Genomic DNA, 26470 nt, shown 5'->3' on the forward strand with positions numbered 1-26470 from the left:
ATATCCTCAATAATGTCCAGCAGATTTGACTGCCAAACATTGCGAAGGTATTGATACTGTGGTGCTAGTTAATCCAATAGTTCTCAAATACAGATGAAAGAGCTGTTGCAGAACATTGGCAGAGCTTCCTATCTGGATATATTAAAGTTTTTATTAGAGTATGAGTTAAGAGATGATTGTCCAAACATCAAACAAGCTATGAATATATTTATGACAAAACCAGTAATCGTAGCATACTTTGAACGCAGTTTCAACAAATTAAAGCCACATTCACATGCACAGCGAAAGTTTCGCCACAGCTAGTGGCATTCTATTGCCCCATATGTGAATTCTCACTTTTTTTGGTGCAACTTAAGAGATGCAACTTTTGTCAAGCAACAAAATGTTCAGCTTGTTTGTCCTTTGTTGCTCCACTTTCCTTCCAACACTGCTCCCTGTTGCCTGTATTTTGAAACACGAGCATTCTGTCACAGTTATAGTGGAATAAGTGCCGGTGTACTCCATTCGATTTCAGTATGTTCACAGTTTATAACTGTAAAAATTGAAAACTGGGATGAGCTAGTACATTTTCGCAGCCTCTGAAACTGTCCGATCTTCTGTAGCAGTGTTTGTGTGTGTCTGTGTGTGTGGGGGGGGGGGGGGGGTGAGCATGTGTGTGCGCCTGCTGCACGCAATATTTGCAAACCAATGAAGTACCTAACAACCTTAAGATATTTTTTAATGAATAAAGAAAAAATTTTAATATGTAACAGAAAAAGGGAGTCGTATAAAATTCATGATTTGCCAGACAAGACTCTGTATGCACTATATCAATTATGGATTATAAATGCGGGAAATATTCCATGAGTGTGCTGTGCCAGCTGTTAGACCGCAAATTAGTTATTAGAATTGCCTACGTCAAAGAACACAATAAGATTTTAATGTCTTGGAAGTGTGACATGTCTGCACATGATATTTACATACCAGCTGTTGGTTAGTTTGCCATAGCATGTGTATGTGGCCTGTGATTTATCCGTGTTCGAAATATATTTTCGGATGCAACATTTGGGTTTCGTTTTCGTTGTATTTAACTCTTGTCACTTCTTTAGTGTAATAACCTGCGCTATAACACTGATACTTCCCCAAATGATTTCAATTAGTGCTATATGGAAAGCTGTGTAACTGTATAGAATTTGTGGCGTCCTTTGTAAATGGTACCTCATGGTGTCACTGCAAAAAGCCACAAGCTGTGATGTCATATTAGTTTCTTGTGCAAACACGGCCTACAGATGATGAAGAATGCTGTTGAGGTTGAGTGTTATTGAAAACAGATGTTGGGGTTAGAATATAATGCAGCTGTTAAATTTGACTCCCATGACATAATCAATGAGTTTGCTTCGCTCAAAGCAGAAAATGAAGAGTAAAACTGTAATAAAGAACATGTCCTGCAAAGCGATATTTTCCCAGATTTTCAATCCTTGTTCTTTTATTTCTAGTTAGTAATTTATGGACTATTAATAATCTGTAAGGAGCTCATAAAATCTGTTATCTATTACACATCATATGAAAATAAATGTACAGTAACTGCCCTAAATAGTTAGAAGTAGACTTTGTTCTATTTTCATCTTTTAGAATGTTTATACAACTTTACTCTATATACTACAATCATAATTTCATTGCTTGTGTGCAGTATTTTATATGAATATACCTAATTTAACTAATATTTTGCAACAATGCTTCATTTTTCTAAACCTATTAACAAAATTATAAAATGTACTAAATCTATGTAGTAAAAATTGAAGAAATGAAGCTTTTTTCTGGGGGGGGGGCAACTTTTTCAGTTCTACCTAGGTTACAGGTTCAACTTGATATAGCTCTGGAGGCAGAATAATTATTATTAAAGTTTGAGAATGAAATTTTCACTGTGCAACAGAGTGTGCACTGATATGAAATTTCCCAGCAGATTATAACTGTGTGTCAGACCGAGAGTCGAACTTGGGACCTTTGCCTTTGGAGGCAAGTGCTCTACCAACTGAGCTATCCAAGTCCGACTCATGACCTGTCCCTGCCACTTCAGTTACGCCAATACCTCGTCTCCTAACTTCCAAACTTCACAGAAGCTCACCTGCACCCCTTGAAGAACTAGCACTACTGGAAGAAAGGATATTGCTGAGACATGGCTTAGCTACATCCTGAGGTATGTTTCCAGAATTAAATTTTTACTCAGCAGTGGAGTGTGGGTTGATATGAAACTTCCTGGCAGATTAAATCTCGACTCGAATTTGGGACCTTTGCCTTTCTTGAGCAAATGCTATACCAACTGAGCACGTTTCAAGTTTGGAGGGTAGGAGATGAGATAGTGGTGGATTTGAAGCTGTGGGAACAGGCCATGAGATGTGCTTCAGTAGCTTAGTTGCAAGAGCACTTGCCTGTGAAAGTCAAAGGTCCCAAGTTCGAATCTCAGTCAAGCACATAGTTTTAATCTGCCAGGTAGTTTCATTATTGAATGTCTCATAATTTTAGCAGCTTTAGTTGAATGTATGGTTAGTGAGTACATGGAACAATTAATCATTATCTGGGTTAGAGTGTATCAGTAATCTTAAAGACCTAATAACAAAGTATTCCAGAGTATGGGAATATGGCACATCAATGGAAATTTTATGCTATTAACTCAGTCATCACAGTAGAGAGGTTAAAGTATCACTTTTGGTAACTGTTTTATGGACAATACTGTACTTCTGCTGCCTCAGAAGCAAACTATACTTCATTATGAAGGCTTTATTTCTCTAGGTAACTAATTATTCTGAGTTTACGATATTATTTTTGAGAATTATGAGAGTAGAGAAACTGGCTTGCAGTTTTCAATATTTTTCACACTACCTTTCTTTGGTGGATCAGAAATTATGCATGCTTTTAGATATTCCAGCAAAATGCATGAACTGAAAGACTTACCTGACAAATTTGTTACTCTAAATTTTATGTTTTTTATGCAAAACTTCAGAATAGACATCGACATCTCATCTGTGCCTGCTGACGTCTTATTTTTAAAAAATATTTATTCCATTTTCCTGACTTCATGCTCTGCTGTGGGATATAACATCATTGTGCTTACTATACAATACATTTTGAGTACTACAACAGCTTTAGAAAAATTTTGTTGCAGTTTCTCAGCAATCCTGGAAAAATACCGTTAGCAAAATTTGCTATTCCCTTTGTATTTTCCATTAATATGGTTCTATCTCATATTTTTACAGTATTGTACTTATATCTGTCTTTTCTGGTTTCATGTTTATGAAGTTCCATACTAAATTTTATTTTCTGTCAATTCACTCTTGTTGTAGTGGAACAGAGCGTCACATTTCACACAGATTGTCAGCGGACTGGAGCCAAAGTTGAACGTGAAGGTTACTGGGGAAGAAAGTTTTGTCGTTGGCTTCGTTGGAGGGAAATTTAAACTGGTCTCGCAATGCTCGCTCATGTTGCAGTAGTTCATATTATGCTTTTGATTTCCTAGTACTTATTTTATTTGTAGAGCGGTACCTTCGAACTACCTTTTGTAACTGCACTATACTTTATGGACTCTGAACTACTGGAGTGTATTTGTAAAGAACTGAGAAACTTCAGTGTATCTGAAACCTCCCTAATAACTGCTGTTATCATCATATTTCACTTAGGTTCTGCTGCTGCGTACGCGATCATATTTGGAAACGTATCCACAAAAAGGGCTTGCAGAATGTATAGAATGTAGAGAACTATCTACATTGTTTTTTGAATTGCATTTGGACCACGTTTTCAACATAATTGCAGATTCACTTATCTCTGCCTTATTGATCTAATGCGCATAATGGATGTAAAAGACATTAATAAATGAAATGAAATTCCTTACCTGCAAAATCTTATCTGTTATTTGTCTCCTCCAAAATAAAAATCTCTTGCCGCACAACTGAAGGAGCTTCAGCAAAAATGTGACCCTAGCAAATGGAAATGGGAAGACATATGCGTCTGGCGGTAAAAATTAATGGATGGTCCCATTCCATGTTCCCAAATGCAACTAAAATGACACTAGTGGAGTGGCAATTCTTGTGGTGTCACTTGAGTACCGCAACTTTTTTTGCAATGGCGCAAGTCTAATCAACGGAGTGATATCTTAAGGTCCTACAATCTTTGAACATAAGCGCGAAACAACACTCATCAAAGTTAACAGCAAGGAGAGAAACTGTGAGTATATTCACTGGTAAAATTTGTGTGCTTGTAAATATGTGTGACAAAGATTGAATGCGCTTAATATTTTTTAAAAATTTGTATAATGATGTGGGCGTACCTAATGTTACATTTTGTACGACTCTTTACGGTAACTATCAAATATTTCAAACTGATAAATGTGACACGCTTCCAAATGTCAATAAGGATTTGTATTTTAGTGTACAAATAGTCATGCATTGACAGCAAGTGGGGAAATTGTCTTATGGGTTCTTAGGTGTGGTGCAATACTGTCTGTCTATAATTGTGACATGTGGTCAGCAGGTTCTTAAATATTGCATAGACTCATATTTCCAGATCTTTTATGTTTGACAGATTGATTGCTTGAAACAGATTTTCCGTAAATTGCTGCAAGAGTATTGTTTCCGACACTGCAATGTCACGCATGAACAATTTAAGTCTGTCACTGTATCCAAGCATATTGTTACACAGTGTGAAATTTCTATCTATTACGTTGCGTATAGATCTAATATGCCGAACACTGAGTCACTTAATACATTTCAGAATTTATAAACAAATAGAGAAATTACCTTCCTGGTTGAGAACTTGTTAATCCGTTTTCTTGTTTGCTAACATTGACTAGTAACAGTGTGTTTGCTTTGAATTTAGTGTAATGTGTACTGTCATACCTCAGCGAGGAGCATGGAACTTTCAGTACAGGGTAGGAGCATGTAGCAGAACTATGGCTGAAGATTAAAAGAATAGTTGTAGTGGGCTGGATAGATATGTACACAGTACAACGGTTTATAACGGGAGGGACCTTCTGTGGTCACTGTAAAGAAACTTCTAAAGAAACAGAGATTCTACTGATGGATACTGAAACATGTTTGACTGTCAAGAGAGCAGTGGGTGATGCATTCAGTGGCTACCGCTACAGAATATTGTCAAATGATACTTCACAAAACCCAAAGAAATTGTGGTCTGTCAGTGTAACCAAAGTTAGTGTCCAGTCTCAGGCAAACGAGACAGGAACTGAAACGGAGGGTAACAAAGCAGAAACTTAAATGCTTTACTCCATTTTAAAATCTCCCTTTTCAAAGAAATACCCAGCAGAATTGCTCTAATTTAATCCTTTTACTACTGAAAACAAATTAAACAAGTATAAGCATCAGTGGTTTTGAGGAACAGCTGAAGTTGTAAAAATTGAACAAAGCTCTAGGGCCTGATGGAATCTGTCAGATTTTATACTTAATCTGAATGTGAGTTAGCCCCACTTATAACGATAATCTATGGTAGATCAAACAAAATAAGTGGGGTCAACCAAGGTGTCCGATCCCACCCGCTGGCTTTGACCCGTGACGTAAGGATGTTGTTGTGTGTGTTGCCACGATAGTGCAGAGTTTAGTGTATTAGTGTGTTGTGTTTGTAGACGTCGTTTTGTTGCAGTTGGTAGTGTCCTCTAGTGGTGTGTTTATGGTTCACATGTTGTATGGTGTATTGGGTTCATTTTGTATCGCTGCTTGTACTGTTCAGTTGTCAGTTGTGACTGTGCAACAGAAGTTCTTCTCCAGAAATTGGTTTCAGTGAGTTAAGAATTTGTTTCTATTGTGTTTAAGTTATTGTAGTGTCGTTTGCTGTATGTCGTGTGGCAAGTCATTTAATTTAATTTGTGGCTGGTTTTGTTACGTATGGATATGACTGAGAGATACAATAGTGCTCGCTTGCGGGCTGAAATGAGGGATGATATGTTCTTCCTCATTAAATTCTTGCAATTATTCGGGCTGCTGGTTGAGATCGTGAAATGCAACGTGTGTTGGCAGAACATGCGGTTGGCCAGAGTTCCGGCGTCTTGGACTCCGTAAGGCGTGGTTTGAGGGGTCTACATTGGGCATGAGAGAGATAATTTTGATGACGTATCATTTTTATTATAGATCCTCCCATAGTGCACACGAGACTGGTGTGAGCAAGAGGACAGTTTTTGACTGGTTTTCATATTGTAGGGAAGTTTGTTCTACATATATTAAACACAGCAGTAAGTTGGGTGGGCCTGGGGTCATCATGGAGATTGACGAGTCGCAGTTTGGGAAGAGGAAGTATGGAAGGGGTAAGTCTTGGATTGGTTTATGGGTGTGAAGGAGGCTGTTTTTTCTGGGGGTGGTTATTCAGAGTGTTTTTTTAGGGTTTTGGTTGGATGTACAGAGAGGGAATTGGTGGGATTAATTGAGGACTATATAGAGGAGGGTAGTAGAACAGTTTCTGATTCTTTTACATCTTATACGGGGTTAGGCCAGAGTGGTTATGATCATTTAGTTGTTAACCATAGTTTAGAATTCAAGAATTATGAGACTGGAGCAGGCACACATACGATAGAGGGGTTTTAGGGGGTGGTTAAGTCAGTTTTTGGGAGGGGGGGAGGGGGGAGAGGCACACTCTTCTAACCTTCAGTCTCATTTAGGTTGTTGGCGGAAGGGTGCCCCTGGGGACTACTGCATTTTTCACATTTTTTTAAGGGATATTAGTAAAATGTATGGGCTGAAGGTGGTTGGTTAAAGATGTGTTGTGAGGGTGGGGGGGCTGTGGCTCGGCCGGGGAGGGGGTGGGAGCTGGTGGTAAAGTTGTTGTGTGTGATTGAGATTTGTTTATTTTGTGGTATTTATTTGTTGATGGAGCTTTGATTTTGGGGGGGGAGGTTGAAGGTTGGATTGGGGGGGGGTGGTAAGTTGTGGTGGGTTGGGAATTTGTTTAGGTTTTTTTGTGTGTGTGTGTGTTTGAGGCTGTGTCTGTATGTGATTTTGGTGGCTGACCTAGTGTGTAGCACCAGAACTTTTTTGTGTATTTTTCATGTGTTTTGATGTTCGGTGGGGTGTTTCTGTGTTGTGTGGTTGGTGGTATTTACTGCATGTGTTGGTGGTTGATGTTTTGGTATTGGTACTTCGGGTTGTTTTATGTATCTTTGGGTAAGTACTTGATTTAAATTTTTTGGTATTGTTAGTTTTTTTTGAGCTATATAGGTCATGCAAAGTGTCAGAGTCCAGTGTGTCATCGTATCTATGTGTGTGTTGGTATTGTGAACTGCTGTTGACCTACATAGGCCAAGGGAAGTGTCTGATTCCAATGGGCCGTTGTAGCTGTGTGTTTTGGTATCATGAGCTGCTGCTGGGCTCCAATTTTGTTTGTTTAAAGTGTTGGTTTTGTGGCAGGTGTAATTGTGGTGGTGGTGTAATTTTTGGAGTTTTATATTGTGGTATCGACAATTGCGGTTGAGCTATGTAGATGAAAGGAAGTGACCGTTTCCTGAGGATATTGTGAATGTAGTGGAATTTGGGAATTTTGCGTTGTCGTTTTGTGTGGTTTGGGATGGTGGTGTGTGTCTGTACATGTTTATGTTTAGTTTGTCCCCACCCAGAAACTCCCAGGTCCCGTAAGTTTTTTTGAGAAAGATGTGTGTATTGGTATTTTATTTATTTTCATGTTTTCGTCATGTTTTCGTAATGACGTCATAGGCACCATATTGGAGTCATTCTGAATGGTCGTTTCTGCCATATTGGTGACGTCATTGGTCAAAGCAGATGGGTGGAATCGGACTTTTCTGTAATCCCAAAAACTGTGTCTAGTTCTTGGAAAAAAGCACAGGTCACACTAGTCCACAAGAAATTTAATGGAAGTGATGCATAAAACTGCAGTCCACATTGATTTGTTGTAGAACTCTAGAACTTATTTTGAGGTCAAACATAATAAGGTCTCATGAATAGAATAACCTCCTCAATGCCAACCATCATGGATTCTGAAAACATTGATCATGTGAAATCCGACTCTCGCACTTCTCACATGACATACAAAGCTTTAGATCGAGCTAGTCAGGTAGATGCAGTTTTCCTGATTTGCGAAAAATGTTTGACTCAGTACTGCACCTATGCTTATTGTCAAAAGTATGATGATATGGGGATATCAAGTTAAATTTGTGACTGGATTGAGGACTTTTTGGTAGGGAGGATGCTGCATATTATGTTGGTTTAGAAGTGACTTCAGGTCAGCCCCAGGGAAATGTATTGGGATCCTTGCTGTTTATGTTGTATATCATTGACGTTGCAGACAGTATTAATAGTAGTAACCTAAGACTTTTTGCAGATGATGTAATTATCTGTGATGAACTACTGTGTGAAAGAAGTTGCATAAATATTCAATCGGCCCTTGATTTTTCCAATTGGTGATAAGATTGGCAACTTGTTTAAAATGTTCAGAGATGTAAAATTGTGCTCTTCACAAAACAAACTAAAAAAAACATTGTAGTATCCTATAACTATTATATCACTGAGTCACATTTGGAATCGGCAAAGTCATACAAATACCTGGGTGTAGCACTTTGTGACGGTATGAAATAGAATGGTCACATAGGCTCAGTTGTAGGTAATCCAGATGCAGACTTCAATTTATTGGTAGAATACTGGGGAAGGGCAATCAGTCTACAAAGGAGATTGCATACAAATCACTCATCCGACCAGTTTTAGAATGTTGTTGTTGCCGTGATCTGTAATCTCGAGTCAATTGCACCTACCAGTAATGGATGTCAGCCTGACCTGTCATGTAACGAATCGTGCAAACAAAAAGACACTAGAACACTGAAAAAATTTTTGTTTTGTACCTGCATTATTTTTTGGGATGCTGGTTGTGATGGCAGATTTATATGTAATACAATCCAAAGTCTAGGATAGGATGAAAGATGACAGTTGGGTTACAAGTTGAAGCAAACAAATGTGACACCACGAGAATAACTGTAATTTTGCTATAGGGCACATGTTGTGCATGTTGAGTCCAATGAGTTGATTATGTTTACCATTTTGATGAACTCATTCGCCAATGGTAACAGTATTGAAGGCTTCAATTAACTCGTAGTTTATCTCTGATCATGAAACCACTGAAGTATTTTACTTTAACCACCCCACTTTACGATAACAAGGAACAATTATATAGTTTGGAAATAATTATGTCTAAAGACTTTATATGCAAGGTCAGTCAGGAGGAAATGTATGTGTTTTTTGGGGTGATACCATTAGTGATTCTGAACAAAAAACATCACTTGGGCATATGGGTATATTATTCTTTATTTTCTGTATTATTCAAGCATTGTCAGTGTTTACAGTGTTCCACAGTAGAATAGATGTTGAGATGAACAATTGTAGAATTGGTCTACAAAAACTACCTAAGCTACAAAATGTGCATCGTGCAAGATTTTCAATATTCTCAGACTCTCTTCGTGCAAACTATTAGACCTACAAAAAGAATAGGACCTTTTCTGTAGGGAAAGTGATGTGGTTTAATTTTGTACTGCAATAAGTTTTCACTGGAAGTTCTGGTTTCTGCAAAAAGATATTAATTTTGTACTATCTTGGAAACCATTCAGAACAGAGCTCATGTCCATATGAAGTTTTTATTATTCAGAATCAGTAACACTGCCACTCCTCAGCACTTAACTTGCCTCCTGACTCATCCTGTATTGTCAGACACTGGGAGCATTTGAAAACGCAAACAATTATGACTGCTCTAACATATTGCAGGTTTCACTAATCTTTGAAATTTTGCCTGTGGATAATGAAGTGAATACCTGTGGATATTTCGGCAAGGTCTATAGTTGCACTGCTTTTTCAGGACCTATTCCATAAAACTCATGCATAACCACTGCAACAATATCCTCACTACACACTACAGATAATAAAATCCTTTAAATTCACATATTTCAAACCCTGTGTTGAATTTCATACGTTTATTCAGTAATAATTGTTACATTTAGTAGCATAATCATCAGAGCTATTTATGCCATACTGAAATCTATGTTATCATTTCAAATAAAAATTAAAGCAATGGAAGCATTGCAGCTCTTCCAAACCTATTTAATATTCTGCCAACAAAGAAATCTTTCTTATAAACTCTTTTTTTTTCTTTTCTTACTAACCATAATTTGTACCTGTCAGGCCATAGTATTACATGACAAATGAACATTCTCAATATTTACTTTTCAAAACTCTTCATATCTGAAGCACACCATTAACACATTTAGGTACATGGTCCTTCAACAACAAATGACATACAATATTTAGCAATGTTGTTGTCTAACATTACACTGGCCACTGAGTATGTTGTGGCAATGAATTCTTTGCTTCTGGGTACACAAGATTTTATTGAACTTTTGCACTGTGTAGTTGGGTCAACTGAAGGCTCTGATTCCACCAACATGTTTTGACCCATGACATAACTACGTCGTACTGTGTGGCAATATTATGAAATGGAAAGTTGCCACTCATCATATAATGGAGATGCTGAGTCGCAGATGGATGCAACAAAAAGACTGTCACAAATAAATAAAGCTTTTGGCCAGTAAGGCCTCCGTCAAAAGCAGACCACACACACACACACACACACACACACACACACACACACACACACAGGCGTGCCAGTGTGGTTTCAGATGCCTGAAACTGCAGTTGTGTGTGTAGGTTGCATTTGTGTGAGTGAGTGTGTGGTCTATTTTTGATGAAGGCCTTACTGGCTTTATTTATTTGTGACAGTCTTTTTGCTGTGTCTATCTGTGACTGACTCTGCATCTCTGTTGTATGGTGAGTGGCAACCTTCCTTTTCATCATACTGTTACATTCCATCCTGGATGAAAATGGTGGTTTTAATTTAAGCTGTATATGACAAATGAAATATTCAATTTCAGTTGGGTGTTTTTCATATTTTTGTTCAGTTTATTCTCCACAATTTCGTGTGTTATATATTCAGCTTGGCGGACATCCCATTAGTTTCCTTTTATTCCTGTACTTTACTTCTTTGTCCGTGGGTGTATTTAGTAAAGTTATGGTCGGTAGATGGTACATGCTGTAAACAGGAGTGTCCACCATTTTGATGAAATCATCGATTAAAGCATACAACTACAGCCATACTCTGCAAACCACCATTAGGTGCCTGGCAGAAAGTATCTCCCACTGTACCAATTATTTGTGTTTCTTCCCACTCCATTTGCATATGGAGTGCAGGAAGAATGACTGTCTGAATGCCTCTGTGCATGCAGTGATTATTCTAATCTTATCCTCATGATTACTATGTGAGTGATACGTAGGGTGTTGTAGTATACTCCTTAAGTCTTAACTTAAAGCCGATTCTTGAAACTTTATTAATAGATTCTCTCTGGGTAGCTTACATTTATCTTCACGAGTCTTCCAGTTCAGTTCCTTCAGTATATCTGTGACACTCTCATAGATCAAACAAACCTGTGGCCATTTGTGCTGCCCTTCTCTGTATACATTCAAAATCCCCCGTTAGTCCTGTTTGATACAGGCCCTATACTTGAGCAGTATTCTAAAACTCCCCCCCCTCCCCCCCCCCCCCCCACATGAACCATGGACCTTGCCATTGGTGGGGAGGCTTGCGTGCCTCAACGATACAGATAGCAGTACTGTAGGTGCAATCACAACGGGGTGGGGGGGGGGGGGGATGGTGGTGGTATCTGTTGAGAGGCCAGACAAATGTGTGGTTCCCGAAGAGGGGCAGCAGCTTATTCAGTAGTTGCAGGGGCAACAGTCTGGATGATTGACTGATCTGGCCTTGTAAAACTAACCAAAATGGCCTTGCTGTTCTGGTACTGCGAATGGATTTTTCCTGAGGGCATGCAGCTTTACTGTATGCTTAAATGATGATGGCGTCCTCTTGGGTAAAATAGTTGTTGTTGTGGTCTTCAGTCCTGAGACTGGTTTGATGCAGCTCTCCACACTACTGTATCCTATGCAAGCTTCTTCATCTCCCAGTACCTACTGCAACCTACATCCTTCTGAATCTGCTTAGTGTATTCATCTCTTGGTCTCCCCCTACAATTTTTACCCTCCACGCTGCCCTCCAATACTAAATTGGTGATCCCTTGATGCCTCAGGACATGTCCTACCAACTGGTCCCTTCTTCTTGCCACAAACTTCTCTTCTCCCCAATCCTGTTCAGTACCTCCTCATTAGTTACGTGATCTACCCACCTAATCTTCAACATTCTTCTGTAGCACCACATTTAGAAAGCTTCTATTCTCTTCTTGTCCAAACTATTTACCGTGCATGTTTCACTTCCATACATGGCTACAGTTCATACAAATACTTTCAGAAATGACTTCCTGACACTTAAATCTATACTCGATGTTAACAAATTTCTCTTCTTCAGAAACGATTTCCTTGTCATTGCCAGTCTACATTTTATATCCTCTCTACTTCGACTATCATCAGTTATTTTGCTCCCCAAATAGCAAAACTCCTTTACTACTTTAAGTGTCTCATTTCCTAATCTAATACCCTCAACATCACCCGACTTAATTCGACTACATTCCATTATCCTCGTTTTGCTTTTGTTGATCTTCATCTTATATCCTCCCTTCAAGACACCATCCATTCCGTTCAACTGCTCTTCCAAGTCCTTTGCTGTCTGTGACAGAATTACAATGTCATCGGCGAACCTCAAAGTGTTTATTTCTTCTCCATGGATTTTAATTCCTAATCCGAATTTTTCTTTTGTTTCCTTTACTGCTTGCTCAATATACAGATTGAATAACATTGGGGATAGGCTACAACCCTGTCTCACTCCCTTCCCAACCACTGCTTCCCTTTCATGCCCCTTGACTTTTGTAACTGCCATCTGGTTTCTGTACAAATTGTAAATAGCCTTTCGCTCCCTGTATTTTACCCCTGCCATCTTCAGAATTTGAAAGAGAGTATTCCAATCAACATTATCAAAAGCTTTCTCTAAGTCTACAAATGCTAGAAACGTAGGTTTGCCTTTCTTTAATCTTTCTTCTAAGATAAGTCGTAGGGGCAGTTTTGCCTCATGTGTTCCAACATTTCAACGGAATCCAAACTGATCTTCCCCGAGGTTGGCTTCTATCAGTTTTTCCATTCGTCTGTAAAGAATTCTTGTTAGTATTTTGCAGCTGTGACTTATTAAACTGATAGTTCAGTAATTTTCACATCTGTCAACACCTTCTTTCTTTGGGATTGGAATTATTATATTCTTCTTGAAGTCTGAGGGTATTTCACCTGTTTCATACGTCTTGCTCACCAGCATAGTGAACACATTATTGTAGCCAAGATAGACACGAAGCCCACGCCTACTACAGTAGTACAAGTTTATATGCAAACTAGCTCTGCAGATGACAAATAAATGGATTAAATGTATCATGAGATAAAAGAAATTATTCAGGTAGTGAAGGGAGACGAAAATTTAATAGTCATGGGTGACTGGAATTCGAGAGTAGGAAAAGGGAGAGAAGGAAATATAGTAGGTCAATATGGATTGGGGCTAAAAAATGAAAGAGGAAATGCGATAAGTGAAATGAAATATCTTGCAGAGTGTGTAATTTGGCATTCTTTGCAGATGCACTGGATACTTGAATGACCGAACTTGTAAATTCCTAAAGTAATAACACTTTGTTCCAAAAACTGCATGGCTATTTCACAGTTTTTCGTAATAAACTATGATAATTATGTTGTCAGATAAGGGCTTAAAATTATCGCTGTCCTGTTCTGAAACAACTCTTAAAATTATTCATCCAATTTTTATGGTTATGAATGCAGAACGTAGGTAAAATTGCAATGCAGCATCTGGCAAGCTAAAGTACAAAGACTCCATGTTCACTATACAAGCTTATGATAATATAAATTGGAAAATTAATTCCATAAATAGTGAACAGAGCTACTGCAGAATAAGTTTGCACCTGCTCAGAAGTGGATTCTTGTCAGTGCAGGGCGAGTCTACCCCTTTCTTCAGAAGAGGCAGCTGCCTTAGTTTGTCATCATCTGCTGAGCAGTGTGCTTCGTCTGTTAGAAGCAGCTGTCTCAATTGTTTATGTGCTGGTTTTATGAGTCGGCACTCCAGTCACAGACTACTGACTTACTGAATTGTTGGTGGTAGTGGCATAACCAGTTTAGGTTTGACTGATGGGAAAATCAATTTTTTATTACTTTATCAAATTCTATAGTCTTTCCTTCTTACATTGATAAATCCATTATTTGGTCATAAGTCTGACCACAAGGTGCCAAGTGCAGCCTTATATGCTCTGCTGCGGTGGTACGCACCTGCAAGTTACAGGCGCTGGTTGGCAGCAAAGAGACACGCTTATACGCGCGCCACCTGTGGTGAAGGCGTACAGTCATTCAGTTCGCTTATTGATGTATGTTCAGTGGGGATGACACCATGATGACTTCTCCGCAGCTTAATTATCCCAAGAGCCAGATTCCATGCTTTGCGCAAATTAAAACCATTACGTCTGATTATTAAATTATTATTTAATCTAATCACTATAGCTTCCTTGAAGACAGAATCCCAAAAGGAAGAGGTGGATGTCAGAATCTTCACATCACTGTAGTTCATGGAATGTCGGCCACGACTGAATTGTCTGGCTGTGAGAAGAATGTGTATCTTCAGTATTCCACACATCTCTCATGAATGGTGCATGTTGTTTGAATGTATGTATGACTCCTCACAATTTCCACAAGGAATCTGATATGCATCCCCATTACAAAGCAATAAATCATTCTTTACAGAGCCGAGTAAAGCTGCAATCTTTGTGGCAGGCCAGATCTCCTTTGCACAGTGTTTCTTCAGAATATGACCTATTTTCAAGGAAAGAGCACCCACATAGGGCAAAAATGCACGTGATCTGGATCTTCCCCATCACATACCTGCATTCTAGGTTCCACGTTGAATGCTCTATGAATTTGTTGTGGAGAAAATTCGTTTGCTTTAAAAATGCGATTGTTGTATGTGAGCTCTTATTGCAAAGTATCTTTATCGGATATACAGTGCGCCCCATGCACTAAGGTCTTAAGGACACCTATGTTCTGTGAAGGGTGATGGCAGCTACTGGCGTGGAAATGTAGATTTGTATGCATAGGTTTATGATTCACGGCATGTCTTAATGTGCCACCAACTTTATGGCGAACGACAACATCCAAAAAGGGGAGACAGCTGTCTGTTTCTGTTTCCATAGTAACTTTGATAGTAGCAAGGATAGAATTCAAATGCTCAAGAAAACTTGGTGGTACTGCGCCTCACACTTTCAGACTTGTTATGGCTTCCTTTGGTAGTGAAGTGGTGAGCGAGGCAGCTATCCTTATTGCCACCTTGTTGGTAGGATCTTTGTTGACCTTCCGGTATGCACCAGAATTAAGCAAACCACATATCTTTCCCTTATAGACTTCCTGAGGCATAAGGACAGTAGCATCACTTTTATCAGCAAGCAGGATGACTGTGTCAGTATGCTCACACAGCTTTCGTATCGCAAATCTCTCCTCCTTGGAAACATTAATCTCTGTGGACGATGTTTTGTAATTGCTCGGCAGCTTTCATGTCTGATTACTTCAGCTGAATCCTCTGATAGTGGTCAGACAGCTTCTTCAATGGCGCTGATGAAAGATGGTACTGGTAAAGCCTTTAGATTAGTTGCAAATTTTAGCCCTTTATTTAAGACAGGTAACACAGATTCATCCAGATCCTTACCTATCAAATTTATGACAGGACGTTGAATAACAGAGTCCACCTGAGAAGGCTGCTCCAATCGGCTGTACTTGGCAGTCTGTCTTTTTGTAACCACTTCACGAACACAGACTTAGCCCATGTCATGCCATCAATTTAATGAACTGTTTATTACGCTGCGAAAAGTATAAGCTGATCAGTCTAAGGTGCTGCAGTCATGGACTGTGCGACTGGTCCCGGCAGAGGCATGGGTGTGTGTGTTTGTCCTTCGGATAATTTAGGTTAAGTAGTGTGTAATCTTAGGGACTGATGACCTTCACAGTTAAGTCCCATTAGATTTCACACACATTTGAACATTTTTTTGAAAAGTATAAAATGCACATCAAGTACCTCAAGGGATAGGAGATGGTTTCGTGGTTCCATAGTCCAGGCAAATTATGGCACCAGAGAGCAAGTCTATTGAGGTCCCTGAGTTTCTTACTAAAGTGCCAGGACCATAGAGTTGTTCCAGAATTTGCAAGGTTGGTTCACTTGATCAAGAATGCTGCAGTAAATACAATTTTACATAGTGCTGGTTCTGCCATTGTCAGAGAAAGAATTCATTTTACTCATTGGAAGTTAGACATTGTTTCTGAACACCTGTATCATCTGCATGTAAAGATAGTAGCTGTTTTATCTCCTGACTCATGGGACCGGATTGATGGCACGACATGGGCTAAGTCTGACTGGGTTCGCGAAGTGGCTACAAGACAGACAGATTGCCAAGTATAGCCAATTAGACCAGCCTTCTCAGGTGGACTCTGTTATTCGACGTCCTGTCATAAATTTGATGGGTAAGGATCTGGATGAAGCTACATTATCTGTCTTAAGTAAAGGGCTAAATTTTGCTCAGATTCCAAAGACTTTACCGATATCATCTTTCGTCAGTGCCACTGAAGGAGCTCTCAGACTGATATCAGAGGATTCAGCTGAAGAAATCAGCTGTGAAAGCTACCGAGCAATCAAGAAACATTGTCCACAAATAAGTAATGTTTCTAAGGAAGAGAGATTTGCAATACGAAAGCTGGATGAGGATACTGACACAGCCATCCTGCGTACTGATAAAGGTGATGCTATCGTCCTTTCGCCTTAGGAAGTCTACAAGGAAAAGATATGTGGTTTATTTAGTTCTGGTGCATACTGTAAGTTCAACAAGGATCCTACCAGCAAGGTGACAATAATGACTGCTCCCTTTGTTTAGCACTTCATCACTACCAAAGGAAGTCATAAGAAGTTTAAAAGTGCGGGGTGCAGTACCACCAAGATTTTATGGGCTTCCTAAAGTTCACTAGATGGGTAAGGGTGAGTGTCTAGAGTATCTGTCTATGAGGCCTACAACGAGCACTATGGGTTCACCAACGTATTTTTCTGCCAAATATTTAAATCCCTTATTAAAACCATTGGTAGGAAAATGTAGTCACCACATTCATAATTCTGTGGATTATATTCAGAGACTCAGAAATGTCAGGCTAAATATTACGGATGTGATCGTTAGTTTTGACATGATATCATTATATACCAAGGTACCTTTAAAGTACTCCTTATCTCTTATCAGCCAGCATTTTGATAAGAACATCACAACCGTATTTGAACATGTGCTTTTGTCATCTTATTTTCAGCTTCATGGTGAATTTTATGAACAGATTGATGGAGTTGCTAGGATAAGCCTCCTCTCCCCTCTGGTAGCTAATTTACTCATGGAAGACTTTGAGAACAAGGCACTGGACTCACGAAGTTTTAAACCAACAGTCTTCTGGAGGTATTTGGATGAGACATTTGCAGTATGGCTGCACGGGGTGGATAAATTACATCAATTTCTGGAGCATCTGAATTCTATCCATGCTAGTATCAAATTTAATATTGAAAAGACAGCTGCCTCCCCTTTTTGGACATTTTCATTTGTCGTAAAGTTGATGGCATATTAGGACATGCCATATATCGTAAACGTACACATATAAATCTATATTGACATGCCAGTAGCTGCACATCACCCTTCACAGAACACAGGTGTCCTTAAGACCTTAGTGCATAGGGCACACTGTATATCTGAGAAAGATAATTTGCAAGAAGAGCTCACATACAACAATCGCACTTTTTAAAGTGAATGGATTTTCTCCACAACAAATTCATAGAGCATTCAACGTGGAATCTAGAATGCAGGTATGTGATGGGGAAGATCCAGATCACGTGCATTTTTGCCCTATGTGGTTGCTCTTTCCTTGAAGATAGTCCGTATTCTGGAGAAACACTGTGCAAAGGTGATCTTCTGGCCTGCCGCAAAGATTGCAGCTTTACTTGGCTCTGTAAAAGATGATTTATTGCTTTGTAATGAGGATGTGTATCAGATTCCTTGTGGAAACTGTGAGAAGTCATACATACATTCAAATAACATGCACCATTCATGAGAGATGTGTGGAATACTGAAGATACACATTCTTCTCACACCCAGACAAGTCAGCTGTGGCCAAACATTGTGTTGATACAGGACATTCCATGAACTACAGTGATGTGAAGATTCTGACATCCACCTCTTCCTTTTGGGATTTTGTCTTCAAGGAAGCTATAGTGATTAGATTAACTTATAATTTAATAATTAGAGGTAATAGTTTTAATTTGGACAAAGTACGGAGTCCCACTCTTGGGATAATTAAACTGCAGAGAAGTCATCATGGTGTAATCACCTTGCAACTCACTCTGAGGATGGCCGGACAATACCCGGTCGAAATACCAGTGGAAGAAATTTTATTTACGTGACTGCATGCCCAAATTTAATGTACTATTCATTACGCCACGAAAAGTTGAAAATGCTCATATCTACATTAGATTCCTCAGTGTTATCTGGCTTTGGTGAGAGCAAATGACAGTTTTCAGATAAATATCATATGAGATAAGTTACTTCAGTTGGGAGCACCATCTCAGTTTGTAGAAGAAGCATTGTTATTTATCAGTGAACAAACTGCAGATATTAAAAAGGCTAGCCGGCTGGTGTGGGCGAGCGGTTCTAGGCGCTTCAGTCTGGAACCGCACGACCGCTGTTGTCGCAGGTTCGAATCCTGCCTTGTGCATGGATGTGTGTGATGTCCTTAGGTTAATTAGGTTTAAGTAGTTCTAAGTCTAGGGGACTGATGACCTTAGATGTTAAGTCCCATAGTACTCAGAACCATTTGAACCATTAAAAAGGCTAATGGACTCTAGATCTCTTGCACAGTGAACAGTCGCATACTGCAAGGATTGCTACTCAGTCCATTATTGTGTAGTGCTCTGTTGACACATGGCAGTGCATGTGGCGGACAGGCATACAGGTGGGGCCCAGTGACGCACTGGTGGTTGAAAGAAATGTTTTATAAGACTTCAAATATACATCTTGTTGCTGCTAACAATAGGCAGACACGGCTTGTAATCAGCGGCCTCGACACTGGCAAGGAGATGCATGCATAGACACTCTGTGTTGTTGTCAGGCTCAGCAGAGGCTGATAGCCTGCAAGCAGGCCATGGCGTTGTCAGTGGTGCTCCCTACTTCTGTTGGGACAGCATTCCGCTGTGGAAAGGTCACACTGGGGGCTCAGGGCCCCCTCCTCTCCACTGTGGAGATGGGTGAGACTGCCGTGCACTGGCCAAGGCCCACCACCCCTGGCAGGAGTCTGGCAATGGCAGGCACGGCTGGCGTGTCAACGGCACCTTGACCTCAAGTCCCACAAGGAAACTCAATGCAGGAGATGGCTGGCCTGACCCTGTCTTGGTGCCATGGCTGCAGCTTGTGGTGCCCAGTCATCTAGTGTGGGCCTGGCATACTCGTGGTGCTGCTGGACTCAGAATGAATATGCCTCAAAATTCACAGCTTTTTGTATGGCTAAGGGGCTTATTTGTTGTACTCTTACCCATTTTGCAGTGACATTCCTCACAACATGGGTCTTGCTCTGGTGTTGTGACATCATCCTGCTTGCTCTGGCTATTACCACTGTGCGGTGCAGTTTTCACTAAGTACGACTGGCCCATGTTGCAATCCGTTTGTGTACATGTTATTCTGTTACACATGTTGCCATACTGCACTTACGGGCCCGTGGTGTCGAACAGAATGATTCGTGGTGGCTTTCTTATGAATTTCTGTAAGTTTCACGTAAAAGTAGGTAGCGACACTGTAATTATGTGCAATGACATGGAAAGAGTGTTAACCCAATCAGTTTGTATTATTCAGTTTTTGGATGACATACATGTGTTTATTTCCCACACAATACTACAGGAAGCGATAGCCAAACGTACCTCATTGATAAGTAATTTAAATCAGTGGTTCTGTGGAAATGGTGTGATGACGGTGCCGAAAAAATCTGTGGTCGTCATATTCACTAGGAAGGATGTCCTACCAAGACATTCATTAACATATACGGAAGATAATACAGGTGAAGGTACATGTTAGACTTTAGGAATGACACTGGACAGGAAGCATGCTTGTTGTCTGCACATATTAATACCTTAACTGAAAATAGCTAGCAATTGCTTAATATTATTCGATGCCTTACTACGGTATGTGGGGGGGGGGCATATCGTTTAGTGCTGTTACTTTTGCCACTTTCATTTTCCAAGATTTACTGTCTTTTTTACTGCTGGTATGTCCTTGATGATTTCCTTCTTATATACCTTGTGATCCAAGGCCCTGACTGGCTATTCTTCCTAATCTGGTTAATTTCTCTTCTCCGCAGCAGAGCTATCACAGACTCTTTTCCTTGTGTGCACTTATTTAACTGCTGAGGGCAGACTTGTGACAGTAAGAGAGAGACTGGTTTAAATGGAATGACAATGGAAACAGATTATGAGTAGAATGAGAGATTTTAGATGCTTTATTCAAAAAATTCGATTCTATTAAAGTAGCTATAAATAACTTAAGAGGGAAAGTGAACATAAAACTCCGTCCACACCGAATGCACTGATCCATGCACAAACACATGGCGTGGAGCAGAGCAGAACAACACAGAATGGAGCACAGTGTTTGTAGGCATGCAGCAATGTTCCAGCCGGCGTGCACCAATAAAAATTGAAGATGAAACTTGAAAATTGTAAGTGCTGCATACATAGTTATTTATCATTAGCTGAAGTGGGGAAAACAGAGAAAACTTCGTCAGTGTATGACACCAGTATAAAAAAGTAGAAATACAAGATCTGTTCAAAAAAATCCAGAACTTTGTCCACAAAATTTTTCTATGTTTACCTATTACTTACTGTGCGTGGTCTCATGCGAAATACTGTCCACTGCAATTGATACATACTGCTCCAAATGCCTTTTCCACTTTTGGAAGCAATCTTGGTATGCCCCTTGCTGGATCGCGCGAAGTGCTGTCCGCTAATTTTCTTTTATCTTGTCTATCATTGCAAATCGTTGTCCTTCCAATGGGGTCTTCAACATTGGAAATAAAAGAAAAAGGTCCTCAGGGGCCAGGTCTGGAGAGTACAGAGTATGAGGCAGCACAGCGGTTTCGTTTTTTGTGCAGTAGTCACAAACCAACTAGAATGAATGTGTGGGTGCATTTTAGTGATGCAAGAGCCATGAGTTGTTTTGCCCCATTTCAGTTTTTCTCCTCACATTTTCTTGCAGGTGTCGCAACATGTCCCATTAGTACCACTGATTAACAGTTTGTCCCTGTGGCATGAATTCATGGTGAACTAATCCTTCAAAGTCAAAGAAAACTGCCAGTATGGCTTTGACATCCAACCAGACCTGATGAGCTTTTGGTCTTGGAGAACCTTTTCCGACCCATTGTGAAAGTTGAACCTTGGTCTCAACATCATAACAGTAGACCCACGTCTCATCACCAGTTATGATTCTATTTAGGAACATTGCGTTCTCATTTGTGTGTTCAAAAACTCTTCACAGATTGTGAGACAGAGTTCTTTTTGGTCTTGACTCATGAGCCTTGGGACGAACTTGGTGGCAACACTTCGCATTCCAAGATGCTGTGTCACGATTTCGTCACATGATCCACCTGAAATGTTACATTCTTCTCTAGTCTCTGCGTTTAAGAGCATTGCTGGTATATGTCAAATATTGTCCTGAATGAGGATTGTCTTTAACTTCCATTCAGTCATTTTTAAACCGTGTGAACCATTCATAATACTGAGTACAGCATAAGCACTCATCACCGTAGGCTTCCTGCATTGTTTAGTATGTCTCTGTAAAGGTTTTCTTGAGTGTCAAGCAAAATTTAACACCAACACGTTGCTGCTCTTACTCTGCCATATCGAAATTCGCAAAATCTTCGACTCAGCGTTCAATTCAATACAGCACTGAACAACAGCTGACAGACATGTAACAATGGATCTTCCAGCAGTTACACATTAACACATGCGTGTGCAGGGGTGCCAGTCACATTTTGCTCCAACACACCATTGGCGGGAAATTATGAATGTTTCAAAATTTTTTGAACGGACCTCATACATGTAGAGGAAATAATCTTTTAAATAGTTATTGGCACTGATGGAAAGTTTTGAAAATTTTTGTCGCATGTTGTTGGAAGATTTTGATTATTTGGTCAGTTTGATTGAACCAGTGATAAAAAAACAGGACACTAATTATCAAAATGCGATAAGTTCTAAAGAGATAGTCGATAACACTGCGTTTGTTGGCTGCTGCATATTTGTTTCAAGTTTGATGTACCTACTTTTCAAAGTAGCTCATTGATTGATTCTGAAGTGCACAGGGCTCGTAATGATGCATTGAAAAAATATGAGATATACAAGTAAGTAAATCATATTCTTCATTTCAAATTTCCCGTAATACAGTACAACTTTGTAGGTGTGATTGCTCACAAATTCCCACAAAGAGAGGCACTACTGTGATGGAAGTACATGATGCCCTTCTTGATGGGACGACTGAGCTACCTGAATTGGAGGACATAGAATTGACCACCCTGTGGTTCAAAACTACATAGAACATGATTGTACTTACGAGTGCAATCTCCCCCCCCCCCCCCCCCCCCCCTTCCCCAAGATAGTGCGCCATTCGCATTATTGTTTCATGTGTAATGCTGTTGCTGTTGCTTGTACAGTTCCCTCTCAGGTTCAAAAATCAGGCTATTTATTCTATGCATTATGATGCATCTTTGTTGGTTAGGAAATTTCCTAAGGTTAGTGACAATATGCTCTTCAAATGTATTACATTCATTGTGATGTCCAATAGTAGCACTCTGCAATATGCCATAAGCCTTAGTTAATTAAGCCTCTTCTTCTTGTTAGTGGTTTAGGAGGAAAAATTTTTATTGTGGAGACGATTCACTTCCTTCGAATAGGCAGATCGTTGTAGCCTGGTGCTGCAGGCTAAGTACATTTTGTGTCAATAATGATGTTGCCTGTAGAATGCTGATGGGCGCCTCTTGAGACTTTGTCACTGGAAAGCTGAAATGAAATGAAAATTTGACAGAATAAACTTCAGTGAACAGAAGTTGTAGTGTAAAAAATACATACAGTAACCATTTTTATAAAAATACTTCTGTAAAATAAATCAGGTTATTTAATAACATAACTGCTTCCTAATCATTTTATTACATGCCATCGGTTTTTTGGGCTGTCTGTGTAAGATGATAGTAATAACCATTTGTCACCTAAATAACCACTAAACCACCATCAACCTTCTCAGTGAGGGAAAGACAATACAGATATGTCCCTCCATTTTGTGGATTAAAACTGAGTGTCATAATTATATATATTGTAAGATAGTGCATTTTGTTCCTTACCTGCAGAGGCCAGAAATTCATAATAGTGGCTACACTGCTCAAATAAATTTTAAGAATTGTGGAATTCCCATCAGTGCTGAGGTGCCATGGATGGCAAGCATGTCTTGTTACATGTGCCAATAAAAACTGGCACTGAATGTTGTCTTGGGTTGGTGCACAAGTTCATAGCATTTTTCCATAAGTTCAATAAACACACATATACACATAACAGAGTGTTTAGTCATAAATAATATATTCTGCTTCACTATTTACATTTTGCCAGCTCAGGGGTAACTTTTTGATTCCGCAACTGTAGAAATAGTGGTTTTGCAGTGAACTTGCTGAGCCATGTTCAGAGCGTGTTTTCATCCAGAAAAGAGATCATAAAAAGTGAAAATCTGAGGGCACAAGACCAGGTGAATAAGGTAGGTGCTGAATGACTTTCCGAACCAAACAGTGGTTTTTGTTGGTCTAACAGAATGTGGGTGGGCAATATTTTGATGGTAGTATCACTTGATGCAGTCTTCTTAGTCATTGTTCTTGGACTGCACGCCGAATATGTCTCAGTTGTTGCCTATAAATGTCAGTAGTGATGGCTACACCTTGGGAGAGCAATAAAGACATTGTTTCTTGTGACTGGTAACCATGCAAGATAGGAATGGTTGATTTGGTTCAGGAGCCAATTGGTGATGAGCAAGCAGAGATGCACATATGGCCACCCTCTTATTTTTGTGTTTTGGCTTGGAGCATGTGGTATCCATACACCCAATATTTGAACCTCCCCCATTGTCTGCAAGTGTTGCATGGTGGTGGAATGATCACAGTTAATAATATTTGCCATTTCTTTAGTACACTTAAATGAATAATTGTGGATTAATGTGTTTAAACGCTCTCCATCAAAAACCAAAAGCCTAGCCGAACGTGGAGCAAAACAATCCTCCTTAAAATGAGAAAACTGTTTTCTTTCTGTGCTGTGACCAATATCGTTATCCCCAGACAAGGCACAAATGTTTCTGACTGCCTACTTTGCTGTCGCTCCTCTATTGAACTGGAGTGGGTGAATGTGCACACTTGCAGTCACTATATCCAAATGATAAAATGGCAATGTGTAAACTCAAATAGCATCTGTGAACTACAAATAAAAATGATAAATAAACTTATAGCAACTGGAATACCAACATTCAAATAAAAAATGCTATGAATTTATGCACCAACCTAATAGTTTTGCAGAGAGACTATTTGTTATGCCCAAAACTGCTACAGTTATTTTTGAGTTTTCTAGAAGTTATTATATGTAAGTATTCTAGCAAAATATATGTCTGTTCACCATGAAATATTGGATTATTATTATTTTTATTATTTTAATAACAACATCTACAGTTAGAAAGTAATAACAAACACATGGCATAAGAATCGGTACAGCATTGCAGAGACAATAATGTACCCACTGCTATGTGGCATAGCCTATTAGACAGTACACATGTATGTGCAGTGTGCAAGACTTGCCACCAACCTTGTCTATAGGATAGTTTGTCACTGTCATCATCGGATTTCAGTTATATTGCAGGTTGGTATCATTCCTAGTTTGGGAGTGTTAAACCATTCAAAGTGAGCGAGATCACGATCAATATTGGGTAGAAGCTGTAGCAGAAATTGGTCTCATTATCTACAGGAAGAATAGCGAAGATGAAGGAGAATGGCAAAAACGAGAGATCACAAGTTAATGCCTTCCTTCCATGGTCACTTTTAGATGATTCAGTATTCCACCCTGAAGTATCCACTAAATTATGTGTTCAGTGATTATCCTGAGTTTATAACAGGTCAATAAAATTATAAGTATATCCATCAAATTTACCCTTTCTTCCAAGGAATCTGTAGATGTTTTCTCCTTATATGATGATGAAAGTTTGTCATATCGCCCCAGCTTTTAATCTTTTAATGCAAATGGAGTGCTGTACTTTATTTCAGTAGAAATAACTGAAAACTTTGCTTCAAACCCATATTGATCATGATCTCGGTCATTTTGAGTGTGTTAATAGTCAGGTTAAACTGGAGATAAAAAGAAATGGTGTAACCAAAAATTGGTTGTTCCACTGATAACTGCCATCCTTATTAGGCGGCACACTGCCGAAGAAGAAGTGGACCTACATTTAAACCTTATAAGCATTGCCTCACAATAACTCTTTGACCGGGAGGAGCGTGAAGTTGAATACTATTAGTGCAGTTTGTTTTGCGCCATTTCAGGGAAGGAAGTATGAAACAGCTTAACATTACAATTGCATTGTGAGACAAGCAAAGAAAAAGAGTCCTTGCTCCACTCGTACAGAGTGTAGCCAAACTATATCTTTTGCTTGGTATTGACATACACTGATGTTAAATGTAACAAGCAGGGTTGAAGGCACATTCAGCTGCTTATCAGATTTATTATTAGTTCTCAATACAGCATACAGTTAAATGAAACAAAACATTGAAAAAGGCCGGTGTCAGTGTTATTCCACTGTAGTTTAATTTAGTGGTGGATGTTGTTTGCTGGTTGCTTCTGTCTCAGCCTCTTGTAGATTGTACATCTGGTGTACCACAAGACAGCAGTGACTTGGGCCAGTGCAGTCTGTGGTGTCATATTCTTTGTTTCATTTTGGTTTGGTGTCTCCATTCAGAGTAGAAAAAATAAATTGAGCACACATTGTTAAAATTTCAGTACAGACAATATTAACAGTGACACTCCTTTCATATATCCACGGTAGGCAATGAAGACCTTGTAACTCAATTTTGCTAAACTTTAGGGGAGAAGCAAAAATGATTTCTTAACAAATATTATAAAGTTATGTAGATAAAGTTACTACATGCATAAAAGTATTGTAGAAGCCTGGTTATTGACAGGATAGGAAAATCCATGCCCTTTCAAATCTGTCTGATAATAGTGTTACGGGTTACTGGAATTATGAGGCTTTTCACAAACAGATGGAGTTACGATGTTTTCATTGCCTATCATTGATATGTTGGGCATGGTGACCTAGTGGCAAAGTCAACAGCAGAATGCATAAATGAATTGT

The 26470-nt window shown here is 39.3% G+C and overlaps 1 protein-coding gene across 2 annotated transcripts in view; it reads left to right on the plus strand.

Annotated features, from left to right (window-relative positions):
- Positions 1–4137: 4137 nt before the first annotated feature.
- The window catches only part of LOC126161342 (angio-associated migratory cell protein), a 78975-nt gene continuing 56642 nt past the window's right edge, over positions 4138–26470 (plus strand). Inside the window, exon 1 of one of the 2 annotated variants that reach the window (XM_049917105.1) lies at positions 4138–4197. The gene's annotated coding sequence lies outside the window, so the exon portion shown is untranslated. Of the gene's footprint in view, positions 4198–4311; positions 4331–26470 lie in introns of those variants that run through there. The other variant, XM_049917106.1, reaches the window with a different exon arrangement.

The sequence above is a fragment of the Schistocerca cancellata genome, chromosome 2, assembly GCF_023864275.1.
Source record: "Schistocerca cancellata isolate TAMUIC-IGC-003103 chromosome 2, iqSchCanc2.1, whole genome shotgun sequence".
NCBI classification, from domain to species: domain Eukaryota; kingdom Metazoa; phylum Arthropoda; class Insecta; order Orthoptera; family Acrididae; genus Schistocerca; species Schistocerca cancellata.